The sequence below is a fragment of the Aquarana catesbeiana genome, linkage group LG05 (genome assembly GCF_042186555.1).
Source record: "Aquarana catesbeiana isolate 2022-GZ linkage group LG05, ASM4218655v1, whole genome shotgun sequence".
In the NCBI taxonomy this organism is placed as follows: Eukaryota; Metazoa; Chordata; class Amphibia; order Anura; family Ranidae; genus Aquarana; species Aquarana catesbeiana.
Genome location: NC_133328.1, coordinates 208,904,446 through 208,915,079, shown reverse-complemented (window position 1 = coordinate 208,915,079; position 10,634 = coordinate 208,904,446).

Below are 10,634 nucleotides of genomic sequence, written 5' to 3'. Positions count from 1 at the left end.
AAGGAGATTTATTCTTCCAATGCAAATACACCATTGCAAACTGGTAGCGACTAGTATTCCAATGTTTCTCTTCTCCCTCAGTTTTTCTCTATGACTTAGGGAGGGAGGGTCAAACAAGGATGGTATGCAGGCCACCAGGGCTGCTGTTAGAAATCATGATGCCCTATACAGCCTTTCTGATGGGGGCCCCCCCCAGGTGCAGCAGGACAGCGACACTGACTTAATCCGCCTATGCCCCGAAAATGGAAAAAAGTGCCTACTCCGCTCCCATCTCCTGGGCCACTCTGACATGATGGGGCCCAGAGAAATGTCATTTAAGCCCTGGTTAGCAAGTAGCAGCGGAGGTATGGTCTATTAAAATCAATTTACCCATTTAGGCAGAAATGAACAGCTACCCGGGCCCCCCTGTTTGGCTGCTGCGACCTGGGCCCAGTGCATCAGGACCAGTTATACTGCCTTATCAGCGGCCCTGCAGGCCACTGACATCCTCCTTATCAACTGATCATGTCATTGGTCATTAGGTGATTGCCGTAGTGTATTTAGGGTTTGTGCTGCCCTAGGCCTGACCAAACTTGTGTACCCCCTAATTTAAATATGACCCACCCCTTCCTGTCAAGGCCACACCCCTTGCTGTTTAAGACCCGCCCTGAAATTTTCGAGTGGGGACACTAGTTCTGAGGGCCTGGTGGGAAGGGGGGGGGGGGGCAATGGATTCCCTTAATTTGCATAGATTTCCTCTCACTTCCTGTTTGGCTATGGGGCAGGAAGTAAAGGGAAATCTCTACAATGGGACAGGCAGGGCTTTTTTTCTGCCGGAACTCGACAGAACGCAGTTCCGGCACCTCTGACAGGCAGCTCTCTCTGCTCTGACCTGTCATGCATCTCACATTAGCGCTGCGCACACAGGGCTGCTGCCTTTTGAGATTTTCAGGTCACAGCACAGCTGCCTGTGTCGATGCAAGCAGCAGCTTCTGTCCCCGCCTCTTCTCACACTGTAGCACAAGAGAAGCCCTGAAACTCCGCCCCAGCTACAGTTCTCAATCGTCTGAAAAGCCCGCACATAAAACATGGACTGGAGCACTGGAACGGCAGTGGAAAAGGTGAGATGAAAAACGGAGGGGGGGAGAGCCCTCCAGAGACTGAGTTCACAGTGAGAGGATAACTGTGAAAGAAGGGGGGGGGTGATTGTGCAGTGAGGAGGGGGGGGTGATTGTGCAGTGAGGAGGGGGGGTGATTGTGCAGTGAGGGGGGGTGGAGATTTGTCCAGTGAGGAGAACTGGGAAGGGAGCTTTGTACAAAGGTAAGTGCTGCAGAGGGCAGAGCTGTGGAGGGTAGGGGAGGTTATGTAGAGGTGAGAGCTATAGGGGAAGCTGGGGGTGCAGAGGTGGGTGGCAAAGGTGAGAGCTGTGGATTGGGGTGAGCTTTAGATGGGGGTGCAGAAGGGGAGCAGAGATAATATGGATGGAGGTGCAGAGGTGAGTTGTGGACTGGGGGTGTAAGCTGTAGTTAAAGGGGTGCAGACGTGTGATGGGGGGGGGAGTGAGTTGTGGATAGGGGTGCAGAGTGGAGCTGTGGACAGGCTAAGAAGAGGTGAGCTGTGGATGAGGGTTGTAGAGGTTAGGTGTGGATGGGGGACACAGAAGTAAGCAAAGAGATAAGCAGAAGTGAGGATTTGATGGTTACTTTTGGGGGTATACTTGAGGGGAAAGACCAGGGAAATTTGCTGGGGAACAGTAAGACCCCTTTCACACTGGGCGTTAGTGGTAAAATGCTAAAACTAGCGGCGCTTTATCACTGTTATAGCAGCGCTTTAGTGCCACTAGCGGGGCGCTTTTAACCCCCAAGAAGGGGTTAAAAAGGGGTTCAAAGCGACCACTTAGCGCTGCTTTCAAAATGCTTTTAAGGCGCTTTGAAAGCGGTGCCCATTTATTTCAATGGCAGGGGCGGTGGAGGAGGGGTGTATACCCCTCCTCCACTGCCCCCAAAGATGCTGCTTGCAGAACTTTTTTTTTTCTGTCCTGCAAGCACACCGCCCCAGTGTGAGAGCACTCAGGCTTTCACTCTGGGGCAGCAGAAGAGGGTGTTTACAGATGCTATTTTTAGAGCAAAAACGCATGTAAAGCGCCTCAGTGTGAAAGGGGTCTAAAGCATACAGAGTTAGTGACCAAGAGTACGTAATGTATGGCACAGTGTGCAGGGTTCAGTGGTGTGAATTTTGTAACACCTTGTACAATCCATACTCAGAACCGCTATACTCTGTGTGCTGTGCTGTATGTTACATATTAAAGGCCTCGCTATGGTACTCCTGAATGCTGTACTCTCTACAATGGGTTTTGCATTACATACCCCTGAGCCCTGCACTCTGTATGTTGGACTGCATATTATACACTTTACCACTGTTCTCTGTGTGCTGGGCTCTATTTTACATATTCCTGACCCCTGCACTCTGTGCACAGGGCTATATGCTCCATATTTCTGAGAACAAGGGATGCTTCGCATTGAATGTAAGTACTATCCTGTTTGCTGTTTTTCTTTTTCTGCACCCTGTGTGATATGCACTACTCACAATTGCACAATATACACTTCTGACACCTGTGTGTTATAAAGTCCTGAGTCCTGTACTTTGTGTGTTACACATTCCTGAACCATGTGTGATACGCAGTTCTAAGGCCTCACTTATTACAGTTATTTGACGCCACTGTACTTCTCTCCTCTAAGGAAGGTGTGTCTGGGGGTGGAGTTTGGGCGTGGTTGTGGGCGGGGATTTGGGCTGGGAGGGTGAGTTCCTGCACCTATTTTCTGAGAAAAAAAGCCCTGGGGACAGGGATGGTAAAAAATAAACTGACAGGGGCTATAACCCTCCCTTACTCTATCCAAAGTGAAAGAAAAGAAAAAGTGTTGCCTATAGTTCTACTTAAAGCACAAATTTCTGATAATTTTATGGAGAGGACTAAGAAGATATAACCATGCCAATGGTGCAGCACAAAACATAGCACAGTGAGGAAGGTTTGTGGTCTAGGATGATAGGACATAGGACATGATAGGACAGTCAAAAGCGGTGAAGGCCAGGATACAGCATTGGGTGGTTGGCAACTAGAAGGTTGTAATGGTATACAATGAAAACCTGTGGCTTTGTGTAACTAAAAGGCAGGTTTCATCCACCCACTGGCTTGTATACAATTTTGGGGCAATTTATAGCCATTTTGCCAAGGCTCCCCTAAAGAAACCTCATGGTTGAAAAACGCTTATTTAGAAGATCCTTTGGTTCCGAGGGGTACAAATTTGTAGCAAGAGGATACAGATTCCCAGATAAACAGGAACTTACAGACACTGCATTAAACAAATCTATCCAAGTGACTTCCTTTGGTTCCCTTAAATCCTGCTGAGTAGGTAACAGAGTAGGGAAGGGTTAGTAACTTTGTCAGGTTTTTATTGCTGTGTCCCTGCCGGGAAGATCCACCCTCTCTATTTGCCTTGGTGACCTCTGTCACCCCAATGGGGCACACTACCAAAAAAAAAAAACTTAATGGAATTTGCAATTGTAATTATTCTCTGCTTCATCCAAAGCAAAAAAAGGTTTTGAGCTTTAAATATACTTTTTTTAAAAACAAATTATGTACATCTATTACTTGTGAAGCTTTCCGGAAAAGACTTGTTAGAAAAACTGGATTCAAGATATTTCCCGAAACCCTGGAATGAAACTATTAAGCTTGTCCACTACTGTTTGGTAAGAGTTTTTTCCCCCCTTCATTTTAGTAATTAAAATGCACTGCAATGAGGGGAATTCATAAAGGGTGTCATAGAAAGGAATACCATAGTGAATGAGTGAGTGTGAATGGCATGTAATACAGCATTTATTGATAGTTTTTAATAATGTGGGTTTAATGACGCTTTAACTGCTTCCGGGCTGCACGCCGCACATTTACAGCGCCAGGGTGGCCCAGCTGCGCGAAACAACGTACCTGTGATTGGACACAGTGGGAGCCAATCAGCGGGTCCGGCGGGCGCAATGTCCGCCGGGACCCGACTATCGTTGACAGGAGAGACAGAATGGCGGTCTGCCTATGTAAACATGGTAGACCACCGTTCTGTCAGAGAGGAAGATGGAAATCTTCTGTTTCTGCTAAACAGGAACACAGATCTCTCTCTTCCTCCAGTTAAGCCATCCGTTAGAAAGCACTCTGTAGGAGCACACTTAACCCTTTGATCGCACCTGATGTTAACCTCTTCCCTGCCAGTGTCATTAGTACAGTGAGAGTGCATTTTCTTAGCACTGATCACTGTATTATTGTCACTGGTCCCAAAAAGTGTCACTAATGCCGCGTACACACGAGCGGACTTTCTATCCTACTTGGTCCGGCACACTTTCCGACGGACTTTGTCCGCCAGGTGCGCCGGACTTTAAAACGGACGGACTTGCCCACACACGCCGGGACTTTCCGGCGGGCTAAGTCCGCCCGTCTTTCCGACGGACTTTCGCCGGAGTTCCGGCGGACTTTCAGAATGAACGGACTTGCCCACACACGGACAAGTCCGTTCATTTTGAACGTGACTCAGGTGCGACGGGACTAGAAAAGGATGTCAATCTTGCCGCTTTTATCGGCGAGATTGACACCTTACTAGCCCCGTCGCGGGGCATACCAGGCCCTTAGGTCTGGTATGGATTATAAAGGGGAACCCCGCTACGCCGAAAAAAACGGCGTGGGGTCCCCCCTAAAATCCATACCAGACCCCGATCCGAGCACGCAGCCTGGCCGGTCAGGAAAGGGGGTGGGGACGAGCGAGCGCCCCCCCCCCTCCTGAACCGTACCAGGCCGCATGCCCTCAACATGGGGGGTGGGTGCTTTGGGGGAGGGGGGCGCCCTGCGCCCCCCCCCCCCCCAAAGCACCTTGTCCCCATGTTGATGAGGACAAGGGCCTCTTCCCGACAACCCTGGCCGTTGGTTGTCGGGGTCTGCGGGCGGGGGCTTATCGGAATCTGGGAGCCCCCTTTAATAAGGGGGCCCCCAGATCCCGGCCCCCCACCCTATGTAAATGAGTATGGGGTACATGGTACCCCTACCCATTTACCTAGGAAAAAAGTGTAAGTAATAAAACACACCACACAGGTTTTTAAAATATTTTATTAAACAGCTCCGGGGGGGGGGGGTCTTCTTCCGGCTTCGGGGGTCCCTCCGCTTCATCTTCTCCCGGCGTCCGGTTGGTTCTTCTCCGCTCTCCGGCCTCTTCTCCCGGTGTCGCAGGTCTTCGGCCGGCCCCTCCGCTCTCTTCATGTAGCTCTATTGCGAGCGGAGGTCCGGACTTCTGGGCTTCTTGGCTTCTTGGCTTCTTGGCTTCTCTTCTCTTCTCTTCCCCCAGATGTTGACACGACGCTCTCTCCGGCTGGACTGGTCTCTGAGGGCTGCGTTGTGACTTATATAGGCGGAGACCCCGCCCCCATATGATGTCACAGTCCCTGGGCATGCTGGGACTGTGACGTTTTAGGGGGCGTGGTCGACCACGCCCCCTAAAACGTCACAGTCCCAGCATGCCCAGGGACTGTGACATCATATGGGGGCGGGGTCTCCGCCTATATAAGTCACAACGCAGCCCTCAGAGACCAGTCCAGCCGGAGAGAGCGTCGTGTCAACATCTGGGGGAAGAGAAGAGAAGAGAAGCCAAGAAGCCAAGAAGCCAAGAAGCCCAGAAGTCCGGACCTCCGCTCGCAATAGAGCTACATGAAGAGAGCGGAGGGGCCGGCCGAAGACCTGCGACACCGGGAGAAGAGGCCGGAGAGCGGAGAAGAACCAACCGGACGCCGGGAGAAGATGAAGCGGAGGGACCCCCGAAGCCGGAAGAAGACCCCCCCCCCCCCGGAGCTGTTTAATAAAATATTTTAAAAACCTGTGTGGTGTGTTTTATTACTTACACTTTTTTCCTAGGTAAATGGGTAGGGGTACCATGTACCCCATACTCATTTACATAGGGTGGGGGGCCGGGATCTGGGGGCCCCCTTATTAAAGGGGGCTCCCAGATTCCGATAAGCCCCCGCCCGCAGACCCCGACAACCAACGGCCAGGGTTGTCGGGAAGAGGCCCTTGTCCTCATCAACATGGGGACAAGGTGCTTTGGGGGGGGGGGCGCAGGGCGCCCCCCTCCCCCAAAGCACCCACCCCCCATGTTGAGGGCATGCGGCCTGGTACGGTTCAGGAGGGGGGGGGCGCTCGCTCGTCCCCACCCCCTTTCCTGACCGGCCAGGCTGCGTGCTCGGATCGGGGTCTGGTATGGATTTTAGGGGGACCCCACGCCGTTTTTTTCGGCGTAGCGGGGTTCCCCTTTATAATCCATACCAGACCTAAGGGCCTGGTATGCCCCGCGCTCGCCGCAATAGGAAGATTTGTTTTTCCTATTGCAGCGAGCGCGAGATGCAATACCATCCCCTCGTGTCGTATTTGGTCTGTCGGACCAGCCTACACACGAGCGGGCTTTCCGTCGGACCAGCACACACACGAGCGGACTTTCCGCCCGAAACTGAGTCCGACGGAAAGATTTCAAACATGTTTAAAATCTAGGTCCGGCGGGCTTTTGGGAAGAAGTCCGCCGGAAAAGTCCGCCGCCGCCCACACACGGGCGGATTGTCCGGCACACTCTGGTCCGCCGGACCAAGTATGCCGGAAAGTCCGACCGTGTGTACGCGGCATTAGTGTCCGATTTGGTGAATATCCCATTGTAGACGCGATAACTTTTGCGCTAACCAATCAATATATGCTTATTGGGATTTTTTTACCAAAAACATGTAGCAGAATACATATTGGCCTAAATTAATGAAGGACTTTGATTTTTTACCTTTTTTTATTGGATATGTTTTATAGCAGAAAGTAAAAAATATTGATATTGGTCTTTTTTTGTTTATATCGCAAAAAATAAAACCACAGAGGTGATCAAATACCATTAAAAGAAAGCTCTATTTATGGGAAAACAATTACATAAATTTTGTTTGGGTACAGCATTGCATGAATGCGCAATTGTCAATTGAAACAACGTAGTGCCGTATCGCAAAAAATGGCATGATCACGAAGGGGGTGAAATCTTCTGGAGCTGAAGTGGTTAATGGTTCACAAAGAACCACTGTACAATACTGTTAAAACTAAGATCAAGCAAAATATATAAAAAGAAAGCCATGTATCACAAATAAAATATGGACAACAATTACAAATACCCCTGTAGGTCAAAAGATCTCAAGAGGAGTTTAAAGTGGTTCTAAAGCTTCAAGGTTTATTTTACCTAATGCATTCTATGCATTAAGGTAAAAACCTTCTGTGTCACAGGCTCGCCCCCCTTTAAACTTACTTGAACCCCATCGCGATCCAGCACTGTGCATGAGAGCTGCGGCACTCCTGGCTTTGTCCCTTCTTCCTGGGCAGATCAATAGCAGCGGGAGCCATTGGCCTGTCAATCAACTCTAGTGATGAGGGAGCGGGGACGAGTCCCACTGTCTGTGTCAATGGTCACAGAGTGTCAGGTCACCTGGAGCCAGGTGACAGATGCACCCCATTGGGTTCAGGAGTGCACCGCTAAGGTAGGTGACCCTACGGCTGACTGCTGCGGATGGAACTCTGGGTGGTTCAGGAAAGCAGGTCCTCTGGAGCACCAAGAAAGATCACACTGGGAGCTAGAGCATGAGATTCCCCAGGGCGCGGAATCTAAGAGCCAGTGGGTGTTCACCAGAGCCCCTGATGGTGGGGATGGACTTCGCTGCAACTAGCTCCAGGTCGCGGCCCGCAGGGTCTCCCAGCTCACGCTCACGGTAGGCTACTGGAGGATAGAGAGGAAGCAGCAGACCGGGACAACAAGCGATAGTCAGGAGATAAGCCAAAAGGTCAGGTCAACAAGCAGGCAGAAATAGTCAAAGAACACACCAAAGGTCAGGATATGAAGCAGACAGAGACAGTCAAGAACAAGCCAAAGTCGGTAAACAGGATTAGGCCTAGAACACACAGCAAAAAGCACACAGGAAGCCAAACACACAATATTGATCAGCAAGGCTGGCTTGCAGTGCACAGGTTAATATAGTGTTCCCAGTTAGGGAACACTAGAGCCATGCTTGAGGGAAAATTACTTAAGCAGACAGGTGAAAGGCGGCCGGTTTCTTAAGCAGAACACAGAGGTAAGCAGACAGACATGAACATTATTGCAGATCTATGACACAGAGGAGGATTGGGCCGCTCTGTGCAATTCTATTGCACAGAGCAAGTAAGTATAGACATGTTTGTTATTTACAAAAAAAAAAACAAAACCTTTACAACCACTTTAAATAAAACCCCTTACAAAGCTGAATCCTCGTATCCCATCTTACATAATTGTTTGTGTCTGCTCAGGCACAACTATAACCTGTTAATTTTGGATGTGAAATATACATTAACCTTAGATTCAAACTGTTATAAGGTTCGTGGGATGTCCAGGAGGCAGCTGTATTGTTCTCTTGACGCGTTTTGTGGGATGTAACTCACTTCTTCAGGAGAGGGGGAGACTCAAAGTATTCTAAGTTGAACAATATGACAAATATAAATACACAAACATATACAACACCAAATTTATATAGCTTTACAATCAATATAATTACACAATAACATTACTCAGAGCATTCACGTATGGAAGACTGCATATAGGTAAAATCACAATGTCTAGTCCCCAGGGGTCAAGAACAGGGGCCCTCTAGAAAAAAAAGCAGAAACTAGAAGTGAGGGCTTGTTCATGTACATCCAAAATTACCTAAGTATCCCAGTACTGCACAATTAAGTTCACTGCTCCACCAACCTGGTAATCAAGGAGTCATCTCACTGCCATATACCATGTATGTTCATAAACAGACTGCCTGTTACATTCAATAGAGGTCCTGCACCAAATAATAAGATTACTATGGGATGCCTTTACAACCATACACCAATGGATAGATAAAAAACGTATCCCGGCTTTCCTCATTTGTGGTCGTTGTATGTTATAACATCTAGTATCAGAAGCACAAGCTAGTTGCCATTTCTAAACAAAATAGATTAGAGGTACATGAATCTGTCAGTGCTGGGTGTTAACGTACTGGACAGTCCTTCCTCAGTGCTCTTCCTTCTCACACCAACCCATGGGCATAGCATTAGGGGTTGCAGGGGTCACAATCGCAACACTGCCCCTAGCTCCAGGGGGCCCTTGCAGCCTCCCTGTCATATTATCATATCCTCCACAAAATCCAGCTCCGATCTGCCCTAGGGCCCCACAGCCACGCTCCAGTACTGGGCTTCTACTTTGCCTTCCACAGTCCACACCCCCCTGTTCCTATTGGCTGGGGAGAAGCTGTGAGCCATTTCCTGAGAGGAGAGGAGCATGGGGTGAGAACAGCCCAGGATGGGGAAGTGTCTGTGCTGTGTGCTGGCAACATGGAATGGTAACCAAGCTCAGTGAGGAAAGAGGAGGAGAGTGCCATCCTGTAGCCACAATGGGACCAATGTCACTGGTGAGGTATGACACTGCTCAGTGTCTCCTAGTCACCAGCTGGGATTCTCTGTACCCCTCCCCCCATTTGGGGATATCTACTTACCCCACTTCCCTGACAACTGGGGAAAAGACACATACCTCTGGGAGGTGATCTTCCCCCAACACCTGCCAACACTGACAGAGAAACCTTCAGAAATTGCTAAAACAAATCCCTTAACACCTCCTCGGGGAGCCCCTGAAGGGCTGCAGGCTCCAGATTTTGTGTCACATGGCTTTGCCCTCCCAGATCTAAGTTGTCCCCCCCAAAGCCCCCTGACCACCCCCTCCACCCTGCAAGCTATGCCTGACTGCTGAGCTCCTTTCCCATTACAGCACTCTATACTGTTCCTCCTCCGCAGGGCTGAAATCACATTCCTTTACAACACAGCCAGTTAGCCATGATCTGCACAGGGTGTATCTGCCTACTGCAACTACACAGCCGTTCCGACCAGAGAATTTCACAGGTCAAAAGGGCAACATAAAAGCCAGATACACCCTGTGAAGACTGACAGACTGTGTGTAAAGGAATGTGATTTCAGCCCTATGTTTTGGGGGGGGGGGGTATACAGTGCTGGGATGGGAAAGGAGCTCTGCCAAGTGACCTGCCAGGGGTCCCTGTCCTTTGATTCTCCAGCAGTAATCCCTGTCCTCTAAAGAGGAACTCTGGGAACTCAAAACTCTTAAGCCACTTTGAGTATCTTGGCGTGCGGTGGATGTATCTGCACGCACGTTGGAAGTAGTGGGGGGGGGGCAGGTCAACTTTTGCATCGCGGCCCACAAGCTTCAAGCTACGCCTCTGCACAATACACCTATCACACTGATGAGTCTGATGAGGAACTAAAAGACTAGTTCTCCATCAGACCTGCCTGGCTGTTCATTGACAGCGCATGGAAGTGGGCAGATCCACATCTGCTATTCAGTCTGTTAGCCTCTTTTGAATTTGCCTACTGCCACGCACTGTCAATTAAAAGTAAGGTGGACCCGATGAGGAACTGGACATACATGACATCTTCCCAGCATAGGCATGCCCCACTCTGAGCACTGGCACACCTACGAACCTACGAAGCTCAGAGCTGGTTTTGACTACCACCAGTTTCTTAATCTGAGAGCTGCTGGTATTTCTTTAAGAG